Raw genomic sequence first — 27,098 nt, forward strand, 5'->3', positions numbered from 1 at the left:
CAGCTCCGGGTCACCCCTCACCACCACTTTGCAGCTGTGCTCACGCAGCCCAGGCTGGGCGGTCGTCCCCGCTTGCAGAGGGTCGGGGTGCAGGGTGCCAGCTCACGGAGCAAGCGTGTTTGGGTCATTTCGGGCTGAGAGCGGCCGGGGTAGCAACTCCACTCCATCAGTAGCGGGAAGCGAGCTGCGCCAGTTGCGAGACTGTCGCTGCCGCCGCCGCCTCTATTGGGCCGCTGGTGACATTGGGAGGAGACCGCTTGGAACGAGCGGAGGAGGAGGAAGAGGAGCAGGGAGGGTGGGGGTGGGGGGAGAAAGTAGCAATTGTGCCAGGGGGCGTGTGAGCAGCCGGAGAGGCGGCCGCGCTGGTGACAACTTCTCAGGGGCGCGCGCGGCGGGCGGGCGGGAGGGCTGGGAGCGAGCGCGGAGCGCGGCCGGAGCCGGGCGCCTGGGGGAGCCGCGGGAGCCTCGGGGAGCCGCGGCCCGCGCCCTGCGCCGCCGCCGCCCGCTCGCTTCCTCCGGGTTCTCAGCTCCGGGTGCTGAGGCTCCAGTCTATAAATAGCAGGTTACAGCTCCTGCTCTGCGCGCACACTCTCACAAGCGAACGCAGGAAAGTCAGGCTAAAAGTGTCTGCTGCTGCTGCCGCCCCCCACTCCGCCTCCGGGAGAGGTAATTACCCGCCTGGGATCCGAGGGCTCGGTGGGGATTTTTGCAGGGTGGCGTGGGCGATGGTGGGTGATTCCGGAGGCGTTGGAGCGCGTCTGAGAGCGTGGGGGCACGTCTTGGAGGGGGGAACTGTCTGTTTTGTATTAAGTTTCCCAGTCTCACAGCCCCATAAGCCTCTTCAGCCCTGTCGCCTAAGGGGTGGGTGAGCTGTCTCTCCTTGGTGGCCGGGGTACCCCTGTCACCGTGCTTGCCCTGCCGCCGAGCGCCCCTCGGCCCGGCGAGCGCGCGGGTTCACCCTCTCGTTCACACTCACACTCTCTGGGCCCCGGGTAACTCTGAGCTCTGGCCTCGCTGACCTTCCCGGGCTGCGCCCACCTGCGCAGTCCCTTTGGAGAGGCCATGGTGGCCCCCGGGCTCGCTCTTATCCCCATCCCGGCCGCCTAGCTGCCGCCGCCCTCCTCGGGAGAAGTCGGCTTTAAGGCGAGGGGTGGGGTGGGGGGTGGGAGCGAGGGTGACTAGTGCTGAGGTTTCTGTTGCCCCATGTCCTGGGTTTTCCTAAAGGGCCCTTCTCCATGACCACCCCATCCTACCCCCAGCAACTCATTCGGGCAGAGAAGCCCAGCATGTCTCCTCTTGGCCACGGAGCATCCCTTGTCCTATTCCAACGGGGTCTCACTAAGGGGGTTAGAAAGCGAGGGCGTGGGGTGAAGGCACAGGGGAGTGGGGGTGGGGGGAGGGGTCATTGTTTGGAGTCCGAAAACTGAGCTGCCAGCTGCGCAACCTTCCCGGCCCCTCTGGCAGGGAGGACCCAGGCCGAAGGATGCCTAGGAGCTAGGGCTGGCTCCTGAGTGGACTTTCAGGCTTGCAGCTGGGAGGAAGACGAGGATGCTGGAGCTACACATACCTGTTTTTGCCCTTCCCCTGTGCCTGGGAAACCTCCTCCCTTCCGGGTGGGTGGTGGTTTCTGCCCTGAGGACACGGTGGAGAGGGACCTGCAGTTTCTGTTTGGGGACAGGAGGTTTTATGGGGTGAGGATGTGCATATTGATTAGGCTGTTGCTGCTGCTGCTGCTGCACAAAACTTACTGGAAAAAGCCAAGAGGGTTTTCTTTTACTCCTGTTCTAATGGTGCAGATTCGCTCCTTTGCCACTGTTTTTTCTTCTCTGGAGCCAGGTCTTCCCCACTCTTTCTGAGATGTGTTATTTGAGGTCATTACATTTTATGACTCCAGGTGTTGCATTTTGCATATCTCCTTCCTCTCAGTATGACAGAACTTGTTTATAAAAGTGTGACTTTATAAAATAAGTAAAAGCCTAGAAGACAAGAGGATAAATTCATCTTCTTCCCCTCAAGATGGTACTAGATAGTCCTTTCATTGGTGTGAAACTACATTTCAGAGACTGTGCTTGTAACAGGATTTTCTTAATGGTACCATTAAGAAATGGTAGTAATATGCCTTCATGCTAAAACAGCATATATAAGGTACAAAGACTCACCAATAGGGCAGCTGGCTGATGGTGTGCAAGAAGTTGGGTGTTAGGGTACTGGGCAAGTGGGCATTGTCTCACTTAGGAGACAAAGAAAAGCTTACCTTGTGTTCCTTGGCAATATACTCCAGGACAACATTGACAATAAATCAGAGTAAATGACCAATAGCTTTATGATAAGTACATGAGTGTTAAAAATTAAACCTCTTGCATTTATAGTAATATAAAATACTGCTGAAATGGAATGTCTTTTCAGCATATTTCTTTAAAATGTGATTTAGAAGATTGTCCTTGAAAGGTTATGAAATTTATATGTGAAGAGAGTCTAGATGCTCAGTGTCATTAGGAAACATGTACTGATTAGAATATGGCTTTTATCTTGGAAAAACGTTCTCTTCGATTAAGCAATAAGTCAATATTTATTTGTGATAAACTAATGACCAGTTAGAATGTACATATTTATAACTGTGTTTTGCTTCTGAGTCTTTGATAAAACATAAGAAAAACCAGAGAGACCAAGTTTAGTCTTGTTCCTCTAGCTGTTTAAAGAGCATGGTCAAAGTTATAGGCAGAAAATACTTTTAAAATGTAGGATTTTAGCTTTACTTTGGGAGTGCCAATGGACCAATGACTTCCTTTATCATAAGATTTTTGTGAAAATACTCATAAACTCATCAGTTAAATTTGATTGTTAAACAATACTATTATATTTTAGTTGCATGAAGTGGAAACTCATTAAGCTTGGGAAAAAACATATTTGTTTTAATTGTGCAAATAGAGAGTATTTCATTTCTTTTTTGAGATTTGGGAGTTTCTTTGAGTAACGTAAGTCCCCCACATGGGCAACAGAGTTAACTTTTACTACTTTGAGGTAAAACCCAAGAGAGCAATTCTCCTAAAGACAGAAAAAAATGCAAACTGATCTCATATCTCTTAGCAACCAAGTGGATGTCAGTTTCCAAGTAGGTATCTGACATCTGAGAATACAACGTTAAAAAAATTATGAAATCATAATTAGTGAGTAAAATGCTCACTAAATATCTATTACATTTTCTTATTTCACAGTGTGCGATCCCAGTCAGTACTAATATTAGATATACAGATATCATAATTTTTGTAATCTTTGTGGAATAAGTCCTTGTCTTTCATAACCATAGGGATTCTAATAGATAGAAATGTGCTATTTTAAATAATCTCAAGTTAAATGTTAATGTTCGGTTGAAAGCTATGTCTGTCTCTTCTGTATTCTGTAGTTTAATTTTTCAACATCTCCTAGCTTTCTAAAGCCCTAGGGAATTTTCTTCACAGGCCATTTTGTTACTACTTTTTGTTATGTTGCATTAGACATCCTTGATTATAGAACTTCTATAATCCTTGATTACAGGATGCACTCATAAATATACATACTTCCATATTTAGGCTTAAGAAATGAGGTTATTAGATAAATGATTTCAGCTTAAACATTTATTTTTAGATAATTCCAAATGATGATGCTACGATTGCATTTTTTGTGTGTGCAAACACACATAGCCTTTGTTTTACAAAACTTAAATGCAGTATGTACTAGAAAACACACTAAGGTATGTGAGAAAATTCTAAGGAGTCTTCAGGGTCTTAGGCACAACTGTCATTTGAATTAAAACTTGTTATCCACTTTATACATTTTCACTACCTTGTAGATTAATAGGAACATAGATCAATAGGAATACTATAAAAATGTTTATGAAGTTTTATAATGATATCACTATATAATATAATATAATATAATATAATATAATATAATATAATATAATATAATATAATATAATTGTATATTAGCTGCAACTGCAGTGGTTTTCTTATATAGGGCATAGTTGTAACCACTATCTTATTTCCTAGCAGTATCCTTTTATAGATGATATACTGTAAGGCCAGTGGAATATCTAGGAGTTACAATTTTAGACTTTTTATTCCTTGCCTATAAGTTTACTGAACTTATAGTTTACTGAACATTGAGATGTCATGATAGATGTTACACCAACATAGCGTGAAGAGTTGGGTTTCAATATAATATGTGTTCTTAAATCATATTTTCCAAACTGAGTTTCTTAAATTGGAATATTTTGAGTAAATCTGTCTTCTGCATTGGGCAGCCATATCAACTGGGTGTCCTGATTTTGTGGTGAAGGCCTCAAAATAGCCCTTAGAGCCTCAGAGTAGCCTTGATAGAACTAAATGAAACAGCTGGCAGTAGTCATTTGGTTAAGCTGATTAAAGGAAATCTTGAGAAGTTTTCTAGATCATGTGGTTTTGATCAAAGATTCCTTTGGGAATTATCTAAATTAGTGATTTCAAGGGGATGGAGGTAACACTTCCCTTAAAGGCAAAATTATTCCTCCCTTCCTCCTTCTCTACCTCGCTTTCTCCCTTCTTTCTTCTTTTCATCCAGTGGTCTATCTATTTTTACCTGTCCTTCTGGGTATTAAAATGAAACAATGCAACAGGCCTAATATTGAAACTACTGAATGATATTCTTTATTGTCAACATTTCCAAGGATGGAAACATTTATAGGATATGTAGTCAGCCTTACCACTCATGCTGATTTTGAATTATTGGAGCAAAAACAACATTGAAAAATATCTTCAAAGATCAAAATAAAAAAATAGAATTCTTAAAAATGTCCATATATTGTTTTTAATATATCATTTATTTATAAACTTTAAATACTTTAGAAGGAGAACCTGAGATTTTTAAGTTTTTCAAAAGGAGTGTGATTCTTGAAAAGTTAAGTAATAGTGATTTAAAGGAACCCTTTTATTATTTTTCGCCATGAAAAACTTAATTGAGGGGCACCTGGGTGCTCAGTCGGTTAAGCATCTGACTCCTGTTTTCGGCCCAGGTCATGGTCTCCTGGTTTGTGTGTGCAAGTCCTGAACCAGGCACTGCACTGACAGTGCAGAGTCTGCTTGGGATTCTCTCCCTCCCTCTCTATTTCCCTGCCCCACACTTCCCCAAATATATAAACTTAAAACAAACCTCCATTGCCAGAAATGAGTCTTTCACTTTTCACTTTAGTTCTTAAAATAGGTAGTTATGTGCATTAACTAGACCAAGCTGGGGACTACAGTTGCAGAATACAATGAAGCAAATCAGATGTATCCCCTAACCATAGAAAAGTCACCTAATGCAATCCTTTCCTTAATCTAGTCTTTCAGATGGTTCTCATTGTGTGTGTGTGTGTGTGTGTGTGTGTGTGTGTGTGTGTGTGTGTGTGGCTTTATGTTTCTGGCCAAAAGATCAGAGATGACCTCTAGTGATTAGCACAACTAAAACACAAAAATTATTCACCTCTGGGAAAATAAAGTGGAAATGAAAACCAGTGGCATCTGAAATTGAAATTATAACCTGTAGATGAAGCGAGATGATAGCTATGCCCTTAACAAAGCTTGCACATATCGTTAGTGATTATTTAGCATCCTATGATGCCTTTTTAAACATCTTAATATGTCAAACTTGCTAATCACATATTTCACTAAGAACATCAACATGCATCATATTCATGATAGAGTATGTTGCATACGTGATGCACCTTATTAAAAAATAACTTTTAAAAACATTTAAAAAATTTGTCTTCAATAACAAAACCTGTAGCTTTTTATATTTAATAATCTAATCAGATCTTTCTCACCTGAATTTATGAGACAGTTGATTTTTATGGTATGTGTAATTTCACTTATTTTAATAGACTTCTTATATTGAATGAATTATGAAAAATATGTTTCATAACTGTCTTTCTGGATAAATTTGCTTTAAAACAGAGCATTTCCCCTTTCCTGAAGACACCCATTGTGTATTTGGAGTTAAAAAGACATTTAGCACTAGGTGGCAGTGTGCAATGCTTAGTAGCCTTGTATCATTTTAATTGCAATATATTCATTATTAAAGCTTTTCTTTTAAGCAGAATTTATTTATGTTGTGAGTGTGTTAATGAAATTAAAATCAACATGAAGCTAAATCTTTAGCAGTATATTTAGAAGATCTATTGTCTGTGAGACTTTAAAGATTTGGTTGTAATATTTAACATACACTGCTTTTTATGTGGGGTCTGCTTATAGGAGGAATTATTAGGAATTAATGGAATTAAATGTGCCAGAATTCTGCTTATGACTAAGAGAAAAGAAAAGAAAAAATTAAGTGAACATGATAGGAAAAAAAAAAAGGCCATTCTAAAATAGCCATCTTATTAATCATTTGTATGTTTTTTTTAATTATTTTTTTAATGTTTATTTATTTTTGAGAGACAGAGACAGAATGTGAATGGGGTTGGGGCAGTGAGACAGGGAGACACAGAATTTGAAGCAGGCTCCAGGCTCTGAGTTGTCAGCACAGAGCCTGACATGGGACTCGAACCCATGAACCATGAGATCATGGCTTGAGCCAAAGTCGGACACTTAACTGAGCCACCCAGGTGCCCCTGTTTAACCATTTGTATTTTGATCCTAATCCTCTCAGTATACAAGCTGAGCAAAAAAATTTTCTTCTAGGAGGTTGAAGGCTATAATTGTTAATTTTTCTCTATCTCATTGTCTTTGGGACAATGCAAAAGAAAAAAACAAGTGCAGATTGTCTCACTGACCCTTCAGCAGATCCCCGAGTATCCTCTGTAATAGTGATTGCCTGGGCACCACAATGATCAAATTGGATTAGTTACGTAGCACTACAATTTGTTGGCTGTGAGGGTAGCTGAAGTTTATCTACACCATTTTTTGTTGTTGTTGTTGTTAATCTAGATGTATGTATCTCTTTCTTTGGCTAAATGATTAAACTGTGGGTCATGGAAGAGTTAATGAATTTATTTCACCCTCCAGACACCAGAATGGGACCTCTGCATTGTTTAGCAATCCTGGTTGTAACCCTCCTCATGTTCAATTTGGTAAGCGTTTCAGCCGTGTTTACTGGACATAGATTTATGGAAATGGAGACCAAGGAAAGAGTTAATCAATATAAATTGGCATGATTAAGAAATATACTCCTTTAAAAATCTTCTTACTGCATAAAATTTCTAACATAATAAAAACAGAATAGTATGACAAACTCCCATGTACCCTTCTTCCGCCTTTATTAACTGTCAAATCATGGCTATTCTTGTGTCATCTGCAATTCCACTCCCTCAAATTTTTGAAAGCAAATCCTAGATATTATGTCAAAGGAAATACACTTGTGAAGTAGTTATTTATAAAAGCAGTTATTGTTTGAAGAGGAATTTTAAAAATAATTGGTGCAGTTAAAACACTACATATTTCTCTTTAAAAAGTCTGAAATCTTGGTGTTAGGTAAATTAAGCACTTGACTTTGTTTCTGAAAAATATGGTGGACTTTATATAATTAGGGAATGAATTTCAATTTAGGTTCTACGTCACATATTTTTTGTGATCACCGGAAGTGTATAGTAATGTTCCTTAAACATGTTAAATTTGTGTACATGTTAGTACATACTCCATAAACCAATCGCTGCATTCGGCTTCTTAGATCAAGACAATGTAGACTGTCTGCATACCTTATAACCACAGTTCTCTTATATAACATTTTACTTCTAAAGAGGCAGACATCGAGCACACTCTTGGTATGCAAGAATTTAGTTTGCATGAGTCAAGATTTTACCATTCATCTTAAAGGAGCATGACATATAGTAATCTCTAGTTTCTCTGAGGCATAAATTTAAGTCGCTCAGTCCTGTAAACAGGTCTTTCAAGGAATGAGTTTAGTCAGTGGCCCAAAGGTAACATGACACTTCACTTTCTAAGGCTAATAATTTCCCCTGGTGAGTGTATTTGAGAATTTGGAAAACTGAGAAATTGTTTGGTCCTCCCCTTTGCGAATATCATGGATATCCTAAAATATACCTTTTAGATTTTAAGGAGAGTTAGAGTTTTAAATAAATAAAATTCGTTCAGGTTTCAAAAAATTGATTCAAAAAATTACCACTGTGCGTAAATCTTTGTGACATATGTCTAAGAAAAAATATAATTCCATTGCAGAGAAAACCAGTAATTTGTGTTGAAAGAGTTTATGCCATGCCATCCATGGCATATTCTTCATATGTATAAATTATGTATGAAGAAAAGCCCCTGTATACTTTCCTTAATACTAGATACATGATTTTTGGCTTTTTTTTTGAAATTACTATAATGTTTTCTTTCCTGGACTATGTTTTAAGGCTGCTTCCCAATTTATTCATGCTATTCATATTTCCATTTCACATTTTATATTTGGGTAGGAGTGAAGAATGGTACATACTTAGAATGGTGTAATGAGAAATAATTGAGCCAGTTGGCTTCTAGTTGATTTGATTTCTGCGATTCTTTCTTTCCTTTTTTTTTTTCCCTACTCATTTTTTCCCTTGATTATAAATGTAATATATCTCCACTGAAAAAAATTTGGCAAGTAGAGACAAGTCTAAAGAGTCAGAAAAAAATCACCCGAAGACAGTATTGTTAACATTTAATCATATTTCTTTCTAGGATTTTCTATAATTCTTTTACAAAAATTGAGATTAAACTATGTGCAAGGTGTGTGTGTGTGTGTGTGTGTGTGTGTGTGTGTGTGAAAATGAGTGTTCTGATTTTTTTTTTCCCACTTAGAATTATGTTGTTCAATTCAGTTTAGAATTTGATTGAGCAATGTGCCAGGTACTATGCTAAACTCTGTTCTGGTTTACTGCAATGAATACAAAAGAAAATCATGTTTCCCATGATTCTAAATAATTTCTCTATCATTTTTTAATTGCTATTTGGTAGTTAGGCATATGGGTCTTTATCATTTGTTTAATTATTCTCTCAGCTTATTGCCCACCACCCCTTTTGCTGTTATCACACTGGGATGAATATTTTCTATATGACCTCATTTTCTGATATTCCTTGTCTGTATTTTTCACTGTTTCTAAGGAGTGATTTCTAGAAGTAGTATACTGGATAAAGCATATGAGCTTTTTAAAAACTTCTTATACATATTGCCAAATGACCTTTCCAGAAAGATTGCACCCATTTCCATTCTCCCTGGAAGTACACAAGTAATACCTCCATCCTCACCAGCACTGATGGATATTATTATTTTCAAAAATTTTGTTATTGGGAAAAGTGAAGATGATCGTTAACACCATCAACAATATCATCATAAATAATAACAATAATAACACTTATTGAGTATCTCCTACAGGCCCTTCATCATGCAAGACCTTTATATTATCTCATTTAATCTTTATACAACAACTGTAAGAGGAGAACAATATTATCATCCCACTTTAGAGCAGGAAACTTATATTTTGAGAAGTGAAGTGATTTACCCCAGGTCATGAAACTAGAAAGTGGTAGAATTAGGTCTTGGACAATAATTGATTTTACTTTAAATCCAGGCTTTAAAGGACTACATTCTTCTTGTACTATTTGATGAGGTGAGGCTGAACACTTTTGAAATGCTTATTTTCATTTATACTTTATTTTTTAATATTAACTCCTATTTTTAGCCTGTTTGTGTATTGGGACCTTGGTTTTCTTTTTATCAGTTTTAATGTCCTTTATGAATTAGGGACACTGTTTCTTTGTCATTTACGTCATCTATACTGTTTTCTTTCTTATTTTCTTTAACATATAAAAGTTGAAAACATGTGTCTAGTGAAGTTGAAAGTTGTATTTTCTGCTGTTGCTTATTTTGCCTGGACAATACTTTGTCTCATTCAAATTCACAGATTAATATTTCCCTGGATTGTTCTTTCCTTGAAACAATTTACATCCAGTTCTTTAATGATTTTTTTTTCTTGAGTCCACCCAACATCATGAAAGTATGTGGTGTGAGATGAGAATTAAATTGATTTCCTCCTAAAAATAGTTAAGCATTTTCCAGCAGCCATTTTGGAATAATCCATTCGTTTCCCATTTATTTGTGTTTCTATCACGTATCATATATTATCATATTGTGGGAGTAGACACATATACACTCCTACAAAGTGGGTTTCTGCTTCTGGTATACTTATTTTATTCTAGTTTTCTGTCAGTTCTTTTATTAATATTGAACAGATTTAAATGTTTTTATTTACTTAATATCTGGTAGGATTGATACCCTCTTCTTGTTTTCTCTGTGTTTATGTGTAGCTTTAAGACATTCTTACCAATATTTCTTCCAGACCATTTTAGAATAATTTGGTAAAACTGCCCCCCCCCAGTTTTGGAATTTTAATTGAAATTTTGTTGAGTATATAAATGAAATTGAGGCGAATTGACAACTTTACAAGATTTAGTCTTCTAAATCTAAATCAGGAACCTGGTGTGCCTCTCAAGCAAAATCTTAATTTGGGGAATTTTTCATGCTATATGTAAGGACTTGTGTTAGACATCAATTATTTTCCTTTTCTGTGTTTCACTCTTCAAACTGACTAAGAATAATACAGCCTGCCCTATGCGCAATGGGCTCACATTAGCTTTGCTCATCCATACTCATGTTTGGCCTGATGGCATCTCAGTTGTCCCTGAGAGGGAGGGACCCAGGAGGCCTGAAGTCTTCTCTTCCCCATTACTGGGCTACAACCTTGCTCTAAATATATATTTAGTTTAAATTCTGTTACTTAAATTATCCCAAGAAAATACATTTAGTATAAATATTTAAAACATCAGTATGAATAATAGTTCAGCTTCTTTAACAGCTCACTAATGAGATGTCATAAAATTGTCCAAAGTATGTATTACTTTGTATATCAAACAACATATAAGGCAGAAAACATTTCTCAGTTTGATATTTGGTTTCTAGTTGTCAAATTCAACATAATTACCTTTAAAGTCGTCAATTTTGGCCCATTACAATGCGGTGGCAGGGGTGCACACCTAGCCTGAAGCTGTAGCTTATTCATCTGTGTCTAAACTCTAGGTATAGGGCTTTTGAAAATGGAAATCTGGAAGTATTTTCATATACACCGTTTGTTTATGTCTTCCTTAAATGCTACATAGCTGTATACTCCCACTCTCCCATTGACCCTGGTATATTAAACAAGTTGCATATTGGGATCATACAGAAGAGAATGCCTTGCTTTTGTACTAACTTGAGTCCTCCAGGTTTTCTTGAAGGGGAGACTTATTTATCTCAGGATAATGGATTCTACTTCAGCTGGTGTTGTGTCTCAGGAAGCTGCAAATAGAGGAGTAGGAGAAGTATTATGTGTATGTGGGGGGGGGGGCGCTCCAGGCCCCTTCATCTATACTTCTACTCTTCTACGTGGTGCAATTGTGCATGTAAGTTATATATGAGCTATAAGTATTGGGGTATGGTGAGAACCATGTTCATTTCCCTGCCTAAAACTGCAAGGGCTCCCCCATGGATGGGTCACCAAGCCAGATTTTACTAACATCCACTTTCTATTTCATAGGCTAGATAATTGAGCACAACAACAAATGATGACAAGAGAAAAGCTTATAATTTGCTTCTGTTAAGATTTTCTAATTTCCATGCTTAGGTTTATACATTTCTTCTTAGTTGAATGTTTGAAGCAACAATGCACTAGTAGTGATGAAAATCCTCTCAAAGCCTCAACAGAATTTTTCTGCCACTTGTTGAAATTTCCCTGTCAAAATCTCTTGGGTGATATGATGCTGAGAATGAGTATGTGAGAGAAAAAATAGACCAGTGTAGACAGTACATGGCAAATAAATTGTAATCTGCTTCTAGCACAGAAACATTAATTATAATAAAAATTATAAAAATTCATTGAAAAATATAGCCTTAGTTCAAGAAGGCACCTTCAAAGATCTTTAGTTTAATTATTTCTGTGCTCCATTTTAGGATGACCAACATTTTGATTTGTTTGGGACTGAGGAGTTTCAGGGCTAAAATCAGGACAGACTGGGACAAATGGAATGGTTGGTCATTGTATCTCCGCAAACATGGCAAAAGTATAAGGAAAGTAGTAGGTACAAGTTTTAAGTAATCTATTATACTCAGTAGAAAGAAAAGAAAATTTTTGATGATGAAAGTGTTGCTTCTGTATTCTGTGAATAAAAATCACCTCAGAGATGATATAAAATCTGGTTTCAAGTTGTCCTTTGCTGGCAGAAACTTGGTATTTTTTATTTATGCACTTATACCTATTTATTCATAATTTATTCCCTGTATACTTCCAAAAATGATTTGAGATGACTCACAGTAAAACCCATATTAGTTCCATAATAATGTAAAAGCTATATTGTGGAGTTTGACTAAAAGTGGTATGCCTTAACTATTAAATTTGATAATATGAATACCACCCAGTGCAAGGCCTGAAGTGCTCTAGGTAGAAAAATGTATTGGGACTGTGTAAATCCTATGACTTTTGGATAAAGATAGTAATTATTTAAGTAACTATTTGATATTATAAGGTTCTCACCAGAGAGTCTGAGTGAAGTATTGAGGAGAGGCCCAATATGGAAGAGCTCTGGGTCCATCCAAGTAGGAACGGCAGTTTTCTATCACATGTATGATTTTGATTCTGGCTCCATATATTCTAACTTTAGACACAATTGTGTTGCATTGAAAAGACTGTTGCATTTATTAAAAAGATCTGGTGTAGATCTTTGTTCTTCCAAATCTACACTATAGTAATTTGGGGAAAGTCATTGTAATCTACCTGAACCTGTTTTCCCATTTGTTAAATACAGATAATAACTATCTAACAGACTTGTAGTGAGAATTAAGTGGCATTACAAAAAAACCCCATAAATATACTGTGAAAGCATAGTATTAAAAATATTGACAACCATTAATATAATCATTTTTCTGTTATTATGTCCTATATTCAGAATGCTCATTTAGGACTGGATTACGGCTCTAAATGTAACAAGGGAAACTATTTAGATTCATCTTGGACAGGGGTGGGTGGCCAAGTATCTTTAATAGAAAGATATACTCATTCTAATATATCCAAGTTAGTTAAAATTTTTAATTACACATGTAATCAATTGACTCCATAGGTATAATAGATGAAATTGCCTCATTTTTGTGTAGCACCTATCTAGAGTTTCTAGAATAAATGACAAAAATGTAAGTATGTTTTAAAAAGTTTAATTTAACTTGCCTTAGGCAAAGAAAGTTAACACATTTAAAAAAATATTGAGTTTAACTGCCTTCAGACAGGGTGTGTCTATTCAGATGGCCAGTCTTTACTCCTTCCTATTATCTACACTTGACTCACTTCACTTATGTGTGTTAATTGCCTGACCCTTTGCTGGCATTTGAACTTATATCTTCTAAACTGGGGGAAAAAACAGATTACATATTTCTCAAGCTCTTCTTTATGTGTGCTACCACATAAAACAAACATCCACTAAAAAGTAACATATACTTCAATGTTATGTTTTCTGGTAGTGTTTTGGTTTTACTATACTCCATGGCTGCTAATGGCTTAAAACTTGAGTTAAAGCAGAATGATAGACTTGACAGTATTTTGTGAAAACTAAGAACCTAGTACAGATTCTCATCCAAATATGTAGTCATTTTCTCCTGCCAATTGGAGGAAGGCCAAGGAATTATCTGTGGGGTAGCCAAGAAATGTTTTCAAAAACAATTCAGAGTCCACTCTGATGAGTTTCAAGCCATAATCTCCTTAATCTGTGACCTGCATTAACACCCACTTGCAAAGATGTTAGGAGGATTAAATATAATAAGGAGTGTAGATAACACAGTGTCTGAACATGGTAAGTCTTCAAGGTCTTTTGTTACTGTGATTAATACTTTTTATTATTATATGAATGAACAAGGAATTGAGATGTTAGAGCTATCTGATACTGTCTAAACTTTTGACAGTAGAATTTTAAATGAAAACCCAGTATATAAAGTGGCATAAAAGCAATATTCTATTAATGTCAATGAATTATGTAAGTTCACATGTAAAAAAATGCTTATTGATAAGGTCAATCAATGAAAACAAGGAGGTTCCTTTGCTGAACACAAATACATAAAATCTTGGCATATAGATAATAGTTGTGCAATTAGATCAGCTTCATCATGCAATTTATTTTTTTATTTGTTCATTATTTTTATTTATTTTTAAAATTTTTTTCATGTTTATTTTTGAGAAAGAGCATGAACAGAAGTGGGGGAGGGGCAGAGAGAGAGGGAGACACAGAATCTGAAGCAGGCTCCAGGCTCTGAGCTGTCAGCACGGAGCCTGACATGGGGCTCGAACTCACACACCGTGAGATCATGACCCAAGCTGAAGTCAGATGCTTAACCGACTGAGCCGCCAAGGTGCCCCAATTTGTTCATTCTTTAATATGTTGTGTTTATTTGACCTTTGTTCATTTGCTATTTTTATTTTGTGTCTTGGTTTATATGGCTTCTTCCTCTAGATTGCTAATTTCTAAAAGATGGGGACTGTTTTGACACCAATACCCCATAGAATGCATGGCACATGGTAGGCATCAAAAATTTTTTTTGATAAATGAATAATTGGCAGAGTGGGGCTTAAGAAAAATATCACTGAGCTTTTAAAGGTGTTAGAGTCTGAAAAGGACAGGAAATGGTATAATAAAATAGCTCATTTAAAAATGGTTCTTCCTAGAAGAATTTTGATACATATAACTCTTGCTATACTAGGCAAGAGTCTGGTCTTTGAAAAGTCAGGATGCACATACACGTATGCATGCTCCTTGGTGCACGTGGGCTTATGAGAATTGGTGAGGGACAAAGTGAAAGAAATGGGAAAGCAATGAACATTTGTGGAGGGCCTTCCATGTGCTTGGCACTTACCAAGAACATTTACTTGAACATGGTCTACTCTTCTTGAGGATATTTGCTGTGACAGAGCCTGTTGAAATATGGCCAGTGAAATGTTTATCACACTTCAGCATGTGGACTGTGGAAAACAATTACAAACTATATGTAGAACCATGGAGTCAACTGTTGTCTGTCTTTTTGAGGCTGAGTAATTTGTAGAGTTGTTTTTTTTTTTTAACCACCCCTATCTTATCCATGAGAACAAGCGTAAAAAGTTGAGGTAAATTGGAAAAAAAATCCTCATAGGAACTCCCATACATGCTCTAGTCTGCTGAAAGTAACAATAGCTAGCATTTATTGAACACTATCAGGGTTTTAGTCACATTAGTTCTTTTACTCCCCAGAATTATTTGAGGTAGGCATTGCTGTTACTCCCGTTTTATGGGTAAGAAAATGAAGCACAGAGAAGAAATATAACATGCTCTAGTTATATCATTAAGTGGTAGATCCAAGATTCTGAGCCAATTCCTCAAGCATCCACCACCTAGGACCCCACTCTTGCAATCTGACTCTTTGAATATCAGTAGCAGAAGTAAGAGGAAGTCTTATATTCTTCTTGCCAATTCTGTGTTGGAGGTTTTTCACTTGAGCTTCAATTGATAGAGAAGGAAAATGATTTTCCCCCAGAGGGTGGCTTGCAGCCGTGATGCCAGGGGCAAAGTGTACTCTCCCTGTTGTGGTCATGAAGGGTGAAGGAAGTTTTTAACCCAGGAGGAAGACTGGCTAAAATCAATGTAGGCATCTTCAGGATACTTCCCTTTGTCATTTGTTTATTCTTTAAGTTGGGAAAATGGTTATTTAGTTCTGGTTGGATCAATCTGTTGAATATAAATATATGTAATATCTGGAGGTTCTATGATGATTATGAGCATAAAATTGCAGCAATTGGAAACCTTTAATCATGCACTTTGAACATTCTAGCGAAAAGTTTTCTGTGGCCTGAAAAATATCATAGGTGGAAGGAAACATCTGCTGTGTTTTTCATGAGAACTGTGGAATCCAATGTGCTTCATTTACAAGGTCATTTTACATGCATTGGGCACACTTAAAGATTTTCCTTGCTACTGAATTTTCTACTCAGAATATTCCACATAAGTAGAAATAAATGTTAGCCTCTGTAAAGTCCACTGGTTAAAGCCATCTATAGAAGCTGATAGCTAAATGTAGAAAAACCACTGTATAGGATGGATTGTTTTTCTCTCCTGCTTAGAAGGTATATCTTGAGCACAAAATATATTTTATTTTGAGGAAGGATTTGTTTACACTGTATGGTGCCAATGTTGCTAAGATTTATTTGTGCCACAGCTACTTATGTACAGATACTGGTGGGACTTTATCTACATTGTAAGCACAATATATTTGAAGAAAATGAGTGTACCTCATTGGGTGTTGGGTGACAACTGTTCATTAAGAAAAGCATGTATTAAGTCTCATTCTACAAAGAATCTTCTTTTTTAAAAATTTTTAATTTTTATTTATTTTCGAGAGAGAGTATGAGTGGGGGAGGGGCAGAGAGAGAGGGAGACACAGACTCTGAAGCAGGCTCCAAGCTCTAAGCTGTCAGCACAGAACCTGATGCAGGGCTTGAACTCACAAACCATGAGATCTTGACCTGAGCGAAAGTCAGATGCTTAAGTGACTGAGCCACCCAGGTGCCCCAAGAATTTTCTATTTCTTAACGGAAGACATTGTTGCAAGCTAACGTTGTGTGACCACTACAGATTTCTTTGCTGACCTCTATGGGGAGGTTCATTTGCAGATCATCCAACATAGATATTAATCTTAGGAAGAGGAAAAAGTGCTTTTAGAAAAACACTAGAGGAATTGGTGTTTTCTGCACAATCATAATTCATTGAAAGCACAAAGGGATTTGTATGAACCATGTTCTTTAAATTAATGGGTAGTGAGAACTCTTTCTTCACCCTTGTGAATCCTTGTAGAAGACATTTGCAGAGAAATTGCTGGAGCTGCTCCCCCGTGGGGAGATTAATGTTTTAATATGCAAAAACAGACAACTCACATTTCCTTTGCTCAACAGCACTCTGAGCTGCAGTCTTACTGCTTTATTTTCCCTTTATAGCTCATCTCCCTAAAAACTTTTGTAGAGTCAAATAGAGCCACTAAGGTGAAGCCATATCCTTGGTTGAGACTTGAGGACTCTTTCTACATGGAACCACCAAGCAATTTGTGACCTAAATCTGGTGGAATAAATATTTATGTGTAGGCATTGAGATTTTCCTGCTCATCCATTTGAATTTTATAGTTGAGTTATCGGCATCAAAGTTAGGCAGTGGAAAATGATGTTAGGGGAGGATGTACTCTTAAGCTCTCTTACCATTGATTTCTAGTAAAGTAGAAGCCATTACAAACTTTATTTTTAATAACCCTCTACCAATCTACTCCACGTATTCATCTTGTCATCATCCTCTCTTCCTTCCTGGCTGGCTAAACTAAAACTCCACACCTCTGCACACAATGTGTTTCCTCCTGAAATCTCAGAGATTTCTACATGGTATTCATTCCTTACTTCTCTGCTTCCTTCCAATGAGCAGTGAACACATGCAAGATTTTCACATTTTAAAAAGAATAAAATACTCTCTCTACTGCATAGTTCGCACCATTGACTCTCAGTTTTCTTCCACAGGACAGCCAAGTACCTTGGGAGGTATGTTCACCATTTCCTATACTTTCACATTTCACTGAAGTATGACTTCTACCCTTCCAGCCCCAATGGAACCTCATTTGTCAGGGTCACTAAGAGACTTTGTATTACATTCCACAGGTAGCTCTCTGTCTTTATCTCACTTGACCACTTGGTAGTATCAGATCATGTTAACTATTTCTTTAAAAAATTCTTCCTTTGGGGAAACCTGGGTGGCTCAGTTGGTTAAGCATCTGACTCTTGATTTCAGCTCAAGTCATGATCTCACGGGTTTGTGAGTTGGAGCCCCTCGTGGGGCTCCATGCTAACAGTGCAGAGCCTGCTGGGGATTCTTTCTCTCCCTTTCACTGCCCCCTCCTCCGCTTGAGCACAGGTATGTGCTTATGGGTGCACTTGTGTGTGTGTACACACTCTCAAATAAACTTCAAAAATTTCTTCTTTTTTTCTTGACATTGATTCTCCTTTTTAAATTTTTGAATGTCAAATATTTATTAAATATGTAATGTATAAGAAAAAAATTGAACATGCTTGTATCCCTCCCTCCCACTATATTCCTCTCTTTGATTGGAATTTCACTAAATTCTTAGATCAATTTGGGTAAATTTGACCTCTTAGAATGTTGATTATAATTTTGTATCCATGAACCTAATGGATCTCTCTCTTTTTTAGTGTCTTTCAATACAATTTGCACATTTGCTTTATAAAACTTGTTGACAGAATCTGTTCATTTTATTCTTAGGTGCCTCATGTTTATTGCAGTTATTTAAAATGGTATTTAAAAAAAAGCTATTACATTTTCAAACTATTGTTAATGGTTTGTAGAAATCGATCTCATAATCAGTCACTTTACCGAGCTCTCTTAACAATTATTTTTCTATAGCTCTGTTGTTTTCTAAGTATATTTATTGTAATGGGTCTACTGCTAGTAGATGCCCTTGGTTTCTGTTTCTGTTAAGCTGCCTTTATTTGTGGCTTGCTATTGAATAATAGTGTTATACAATTCCAAGTTTACAGTTTTTGTCTCAACACTTTAAGATATTGTTCTACAGTTTCCTGGCTTCTATTGCTCATATTAAAAATTTGCTGTCAGTCTAATTGCCATATCTTTGTAGTGATCTCTTTTTTCTTTCTGGTTGGAATAAAGAGGAATCACAAGGAAGTGTGCAGAAACTCAGGAATAACAGCGATAGAACTATTAGAGAGGGAAAGGTTGCTGGGAACTGGAAGAAAGGAAGGTTGTGTAGAGCAGGAGCAGTGAGCTTCTGTCAAGAGGCACAGCCAGCCCTAGGGACCTCACAGAGGAGCCAAGGTTATTAACACCTGGAATCATTCCCCTTCCTTCCTCCGATCTGCTTGTGCTCAGTGCTGGTCAAACCCAATCAGAAGGCAGGAATCATGTTATACATTCATACAATGATACAGATCAGGTAAATATAGGGGGAGAGAACGTGTTGGAAAAGGGTGGAGAGAGGGAATCTAGAAGGTTCAACACAAGATACAGCCCATTCTATTTAGTTTCCTTTTCTCTTAACATTTGTTTTTATCATTTTCTCTCATTCTTGTTTATTTCTCAAATTTAAATCCATTTTTTATTTTCTTAGGCATGTCATGTATAATTATTTCTTTTAGGTCCGATATCTTAAGTCTTGAGGTTCTATAATTTTTCACGATTCTGCTGACTCTTGCCATGATGCCTTGTTTTCTCGAGTTTATGTTCATTTTTAAATGTGAGCACATTTTGGCTAAAGTTAACCTGTGCGATTCTTAAGGGACAGAAGAAGATTTGCATTTATTTCTGCAAGATACCATGGCTCTCCACAACCTTCTCTATAGGAGCAGTGTCATTTAAACCTCAGATTCTCCGATCTCGCGGTCCCTGAGTTCGAGCCCCGCGCCGGGCTCTGTGCTGACAGCTCAGAGCCTGGAGCCTGTTTCGGATTCTGTGTCTCCCTCTCTCTGACCCTCCCCCGTTGATGCTTTGTCTCTCTCTGTCTCAAAAATAAAAACGTTAAAAAAAATAAACCTCAGATTCTTGTGAAGGAATAGCTATATGTACAAGTGTTCAGAAAAGGCTATCATTTTATATTTTTCTGCTCAGAGGGATGATGAAGGCAGACAGGTTTCCTCATCTATTCCTTTTGTTAATTAATGGAAGTTTTCCAGCCTACCTTATGCAAACAACACTTTACTTTTGATTATTGCAGATCTGTGTGGGGTTCAGGGTCATCCTCCCCCAGGACACAGGAACAAGGTTTTAACACCTATTCTGCTATACCAGGACCTTAGATTCCCTGAGTTCCGGTTTCCTGTATTGGCATTTGTCGTAGCCTTTCTTGATTTTTTATTCATTTTAATATGCCACTGAGGGATTTTCTTTAATGTTCTTGCGTACCCAGCATTGTATGTTATTGCAATCTATCTGAAATCTTTTTGTCTTGCCTTTGTCATCCTTCTCAATGTCATTTCCCTGCCTATCCTTTAAACTTGAGGTGCTTCAGAGTTCTTCTGTCCAGTTCTCTGTTCCTGTGTCATTTTACATGTATAAATTAACTATTAATTTAATTTACCATTGATGGAATAATCTCTTTGTGGCAGGGATTGTGTTGGTGTTTTTCACCAATATCTCCCTAGTGCTTAGCATAATCTCTAGCACCTAGTAAGTGTCCAGTTAATATTTGTTTGAAAAAATGAGTGAACGGAGGAGCCCTTAATGTGTCTCAAAGGAGGATGATTAGTTTGTTGTACTCCAGATGGGAGTGGTTGGAAGAGTCACAATACTACAGTGGATAAACACTTTCATTTAGCTTCAGTTTCTTGAGGTTTGCAATTATCTTCAGGAAATAAAAGTTTGCCTCTGGATTTGCCTCTCCTTCATGCTGCAGACAATGTTGAATATTTTTACGCCTCCCTTAAAAATACATATGTTGGTAATACATGTAGACATGTAGAATTCTAAACAGCTTCGGTTGGTAATGGATTTTTCTGTCTGCTGAGGGGGATCTTATTGCATGTTCCCTGGTGAATAGTAACAAATTATCGTTGGCCTTTTCTTCCCAATTATTGTAAGGACCTACTAGTTTGTGTGTGACTTTATTAAATTGGATGGTTGGGTTTGAAGACTTAGCTTCAAGTAGAGCAGATAAAAGGAAATTAATTGTTGCTAATATTCAGAGCATGCAACAGCCAGATGGATATACCGGAAAGCACTTTAAGTGCACAGGGGCAGAGGGCTTGGGTAAAATCTGTCTTGATCAATATTGCACAGCTCTTATGCTAACCACTTGGAACTGGCTCCTGCATCTAAGAATTCTTCTGCAGGAGCAGTATGGGGAACAAGCTACAGAAGTATAGATGCAAACCAAAGACTGACCCTCAACATAAAGGATTTCTGGCTTTTCCAGACAGAGAGGTGACTGACCTTGAAAGCAGGTGACTATTAGAAGCAGTAAGGTGAGAACTGATTTGTGTTCTACGGTGAGCCTTGAAAACAATGGTGGGGAAGATGACTTTGGGAGCAATAGATACTACAAAAAGGCACCAATAGACTTGTGGACAAAGAGATGCTGCTGCATATTTCAGTAGCTGCAAGGGAAAAGCTATTTCAACAATAGTGACAAGCTTTCAAGAGCTTTTAAAGATGAAAATGGCCATTGTGCTTTATTTTGGCTATTTTAGAGAGCTTGCTGGGTTATTCATTTTTCCTGTGTATCAGAAGCTGGAGAGTTGAGTTTGTGAAGACCATAGTGGAGAGAGCTCCTGTCAAAGTGAATGGAAACACAGCCTTAGCTGGCGGTGAGCTTCCACAGAGAAACAACAGCTGAAAAGAACATTATTATAGATGAGGGCACTGCAACCAAAATATCGGAGAGAAGCAGACTTGTGCAGGAGGGAGGGTATTGTGCAATTTCAAGAGATGAGGGGGAAAGGTTTTCCGTTTCTTGTGCTTGTTTGTGTTTGATTTTAAGAAAACAGTGTAGCATTTGGAGGATGAAAATGAGGACAGGGCAGTGCCTACTAGAACTTGGGGATTTGGGGACAGCAGGGAATATCTCCTGAGCAAAACTAAAGGACAGCAACTTCTCAGGTAAAATGCTGGAACTGGGGCACCTGGGTGGCTCAATGGATTAAATATCTGACTTCTGCTCAGGTCATGATCTTGGGGTCTATGTGTTCAAGCCCCACCTCGGGCTCTGTGCTGACAGCTCAGAGCCTGCAACTTGCTTCAGATTCTGTCTCCGTCTTTCTGTGCCTGTCCCCTGTTCTCTCTTTCATTCTCTCTCTCTCAAACATAAATAAACATTAAAAAAGAAATGCTGGAACTAATGCTATTAGTTCTTCTGTGGCATTGTCCTGAACATTCAAATCAAGAACTTGCTTTATGAAATTTAGGGGTGTGTTAGCCTCATTCCCCTGTGCAGCCAAATAAATTTACAAACTTAACCAACAAAAGCTTAGGGAAAGGATTTACCATCCTCAAACTTGGGCTGTTAGATCTGGAAAAAGGAAAATGTGGCAATTATTCCTCATGGATATGTATATTTCACAGACAAATTTGTTACCTTTCTCTCAAAGTACTTGCATTGAAATGACATGTGAGCCTCTCAGTGGAAAAATAGGCAACACAATCAAAAAGAAGTTAAATATCTTGCAGAGGGCACATAAACAATGGAACATGTGAAAACGGGCTTTTATTTTCTACTACTGTAAACATAAGAAGATGGACAAAGGAGTCACTGAAATCCTTCTAGCATCAGTGTTATATGGCTCTAAGAATCTGCAGTTTGCATTTTATTTCCTACTTCTTCTTCACTGTACCCTGTGGTATAGCCAAACAAGACTACTTGATTTTTCTCAAACACACTCCGTTTGTTTCCATTTTCTCCTTTCAGAGTGCTCTACTTTCTCAATTCTGTCTCTTAAAATTCTGCTCAGACTTTAAGGTCCAATTCAGGTCCTAGGACACTCTTCCATGAAGCTGTCCCCAAGTTCCCTAGCTGAAAGTGATCTTCGGGTGCTGTGTTCCAAAGCATTTGTGGTTCTAACACTTTTCACATGCTTCTTTGTATCATGCTTATTTGTTTACATGCCTGCTGTTAATATTTCTACTAGATTATAGATTTCTTGAGGTCAGGGATTCTATTGTTAGGTTCCCAATAGCATTGTGCTTTGCATATACGAGGCACTTTGTATTCATACATTTAATTGAAAATTGAATTAAAAAAAAAAAACACAATTTGCTGGTAGGGTAAAGCCGGTCAGATAAAGTTACAATATAATTTTAAGCTTATATAATACATTTAGTGAAAATAATCAAACTTTATGATCTAGGGTCCAAAACAAGTGAATGGGAACTTTTTTGGCATCTCTATTAGCAGATAATGAGATGTTAGATTATCAATACTCCTATTGAAGTAATCTAGTAACTACATCCCCTCTTGAAAAAGCACACTTACTGGAAAAGTTTGACATAAATTAGCTTATCAAATGACTTTTAGAAAAAGTCCTCAGCACTTTGTCAAGAAATTTTATTTCCAAATCCAAAAGCAATGATTTCCATTTTGAACTATTTCTAATTTATATCATTAAAATTAAGGTGTGTGTGTATACATATATATATATATATAACATTTAATTAATTCTAAATTTCAAATCAATCATTTACTTAATTGAATGGGTTTAACACTTAAGTAACTATTCTTTGTGTGTTTTTTAAAAGTTTATTTATTTTATTATTTTGAGAGAGAGAGAGAGAGCATGAGCATGCACACAAGTGGGGGAAGGGCAGAGAGAAAGAGAGAGAGAGAGAATCCCAAACAGGCTCTGCATTGTCAGTGCAGAGACTGAAGCAGGGCTCGAACTCAAAAACCAGGGATAGAACTCACAAACTTTGACATCATGACCTGAGCCGAAGTCGTAAGCTTAACTGACTGAACCGCCCAGGAACCCCACTAGTCTTTGTGTTTTAAAGCCAAGAGGGTTTAGAGGAAGGAAAGGGTTTAGGAAAAGAGCCCAGAGGACTGACAGCTCCTGCACATGTAGCCTTTGCTTTCTCACTGGAGCTTCCAGAGCAGGGGACCAGCTCTTATCCTGAGGTGCAATCATTCCAGTGGGAACAACCAAAAGTCCACTGAGTCTTTTGTGAATTAGTCTTTTGTGAATTAGTGTTGAAGGTAGAGGTCATTTGAGAGAGAAAATATTTAGTGATTTATATCATCTGTAAACAATAAAGCACCTTAATAGGTATCTTCAGCATTTAAAATTATTGAGATTGAGAGAAATTCAATCTATGCTCTTGCAATTCTGCATGTTAAACTTGTGTCATTATCTCTACTCCAGTGGATCGTTTTGGGTGTGGATAGATAAATTATACCCTTGTAGTATTTTACATCTTAATTATTTTTTATTCAAATTAGAAGAAATGCTACATTTTCATAAGAGGTATAGTTACTGAAAGAAAGAAATAAAGAGGCAGTACCATGACAATATTGTGCTAGCACAAAAAGTTTCTTGTCTCTCAGTAGTTAAGAAAAATATTTTGCGAAGCTGTGAGCTATCAGCAGCTTTTGAATGAAAGAGTGCTTGAGAACTTTGTAGTGAAAATGTGGTGGTCATTAGTTCCATTCACCAAACACTCTGGCTCTCTGCCCTGTGAACTATCACAGGATTGTAATTCCTGGTCCTGTGTGTTTTTTTCTAAGTTTTTATTTAAATTGCAATTAGTTAACATACACTGTAATTTTAGTTTCAGATGTACAGTATAGTGATTCAGCAATTCCATATATCACCCAGTGCTCATCACAAATGCACTTTATCTCCATCACCTATTTCATCCATCCCCCCACCCACCTCCCCTCTGGTAACCATCAGTTTGTTCTCTATAGTTAAGAGGCTGTTTCTTGGTTTGCCTCCCTCTCTGTTTCTTTTTTTCTCTTTGCTTGTTTTATTTCTTAAATTCCACATATGAGTGACATCATATGCTATTTGTCTTTCTCGGACTGACCTATTTCACTTAGCATAATACTCTCTAGCTCCATCCATGTCATTGCAAATGCATGATTTCATTCTTTTTTATGGCTGAGTAATAGTCTATTGTGTATACATACATATGTATATATATCACATCTTTTTTTATCCATTTATCAGTCAGTCTGGCCCTGTGTGTTTGGGTGGTCAAATGGCTAGTGCTGACCAGTGACTTGTGAGTAAAAGTTAAATTTGTGTCACATCTGCACCTGAGCAGTGCGGCACACTTCAGATCTTTCTTTTTTCCTTTGCTCTGGCCACTGACATCTTTTTGGATGGTGGCTGCTCCATAAACCCAAATCCAGTATTAGGAGACGCAGAGCAGGTCACCAACATATGTCGTGAATGAGAAAGAAACCTTGGTAAGAAGACAGGAAGATTTAGGAGTTGGTTGTTAATATAGCATAACCTTCCATATTTTGACTGAAACAAAAGGAATTCCGAACAGTAGAACCAGGTTAGAAGATTGCAGAAAAAGGACGGGATGTCCCGCTCCACTGGTATTACTGAAGGGACCCAAGTCAGGTATATCATGTCCTTGAAAGCAGTATAACCTAATAGTTCAGGGCTTCTGGATCCTTCAAGACAAAGAGTCTAAGCCATTATATATCCCTGTCCATAAAATGGGAGTGATTATCTTAGTATTTACCTCCTGAAGTAGTGATGACTCACTAAGATAATGCACTCAAAGTGCCTCACACAGTGCCACGTAATCGACACACAGCGAGCTTTAGTTTTTATTGTTTTTCCATTACTGAAAATGTAATGAATTGTAGCAGTTGTAAGGAGTCTTGCATTCTTTCTGTCAAACTTCATCAGTTGAGGAAATCAGTTTTACAGTTGTTCTGCTTTTGCCTTCTCTCCAGCAGCAGGGACTCACTACTTTCCGAGGCGGACAGAAGTTTTTCCATATATGGCAACAAAGCCTGTTTTCCCAAAATTTCTGCGTTTGGTTCTTGTCTTGGCTTATATGGACACTCGGAGCAAAATCTAATCATTCTTCCACAGAACATGCTAGTTCCTTTAGTCAGTCTTTTGGTGATAAGTTTGCAGATGCCTTTGCTTCTTCAAATGCACTTTGATGTTTCAGTGACCCATTTATGCTGTGTGTGTCCAGACCTAAGCTTACTACTGTTGAACTAGTGACACCTGTGTCCCTGCCAATTGACTTAGCACTTAGCGAGTGCTCCATACCTTCCAGGCTGTGTCCTCTTTACAATATTATGAGCTAATTTTTGTTGTTATCTCTATATTATAATTAAGAAACTGAGAAAAGTAAAAATGTATCATTCTACCTGTTTTTAAATAAGATTGTTGAATATATCGGAAAATATTTGCATGTAGAATTAGAAGTGGAAATTCACAGATTAACAATGTAAAATTAAAATATGCTAAATAGGAGTACATAGCTGATGGCAATTTGAAAAAGAAAATATAATATTGTTTTATTATTATAATATTAGTCAGATAAACTGTCAATATAATGTAGGAGATGTATATTTTTATCAGGTTTATTATTAACTTCTTGGATTATTCTAGGCAAGGAAGAAAGAACATTATCACCCAAAAAAGGTATAGCCACCCCGCAGTATCATTTTAATTAAGGCAGTGTGTATTCCTAACATAATGTGTGAAAACAGAACACTGACTGAAATATAAATCTAACTGTTCTATGAGAGAGTAGTATATAAATCAAATATATATAAATGCACTCAAGAGAATTTAGGCCCAAGAGAATGTAATAAATACTATATCTTCATTGAATTTTTTTATAATGTTATTACTAAAAATGTAAACTAAAAATAAAAAAGCAATTGGCCAACTTCTCAAGAGGCATTTAAATTCCTATGCGAAATAACTGACCAGACAGAAGCAAGCCTGCATATTATGAAGATAATTCACAGTTTGCTAATAAAATGCAGGAGACAGATTAAATTCTTAACCGACTATAGCCAATATAAAGTTATAATGGAAACCATGAGATAGTCCTCTTAAAATCCATCAAATACACAAGAACAACTTAAGACAATAAACAATTTAAATGAGAATAAAGGACTCTGAGTTGGCTAAATAATTTCCTTAAATTTCAGAATCATCTTTGCTACATTAAAAAATTAAAAACAAATACACAAATAAAAGCAAACCAACTAACTATACATGCAGAAAAGGAACAAAAGAAAAAAGCAGGACAGTACATTGCAAACGTTCCTTTCAATAGAGCATGCTCATTTTCTTTCCCAGTACTGCCACAGCATGGATGGACAATGAACTTGTCAACTGAGAGAAAAAGTTCTTCCTTTGCATAGAATATCTCTGTAGCTCTGTGAACTTAGAATCTGTTAAATTCAACTGGATTTAAAATGGGATAGGATTGGGGCACTTGGGTGGTTCAGTCAGTTAAACACCCGACTCTTGATTTTGGCTCAGGTCATGACCTTGCGGTTCGTGGGATCAAGCCTTCCATTGGGCCCTGTGCTGAAAGCACTAAGCC

General features: G+C 37.5%; 1 protein-coding gene across 1 annotated transcript in view; it reads left to right on the forward strand.

Annotated features, from left to right (window-relative positions):
- The first annotated feature begins 592 nt into the window (after window positions 1-592).
- The window catches only part of INPP4B (inositol polyphosphate-4-phosphatase type II B), a 753,803-nt gene continuing 727,297 nt past the window's right edge, over window positions 593-27,098 (forward strand). The window contains exon 1 of the mRNA XM_042983845.1: window positions 593-666. The gene's annotated coding sequence lies outside the window, so the exon portion shown is untranslated. The remainder of the gene's footprint in view (window positions 667-27,098) is intronic.

Source organism: Panthera tigris, chromosome B1 (assembly GCF_018350195.1).
Source record: "Panthera tigris isolate Pti1 chromosome B1, P.tigris_Pti1_mat1.1, whole genome shotgun sequence".
Classification (NCBI taxonomy): Eukaryota; Metazoa; Chordata; class Mammalia; order Carnivora; family Felidae; genus Panthera; species Panthera tigris.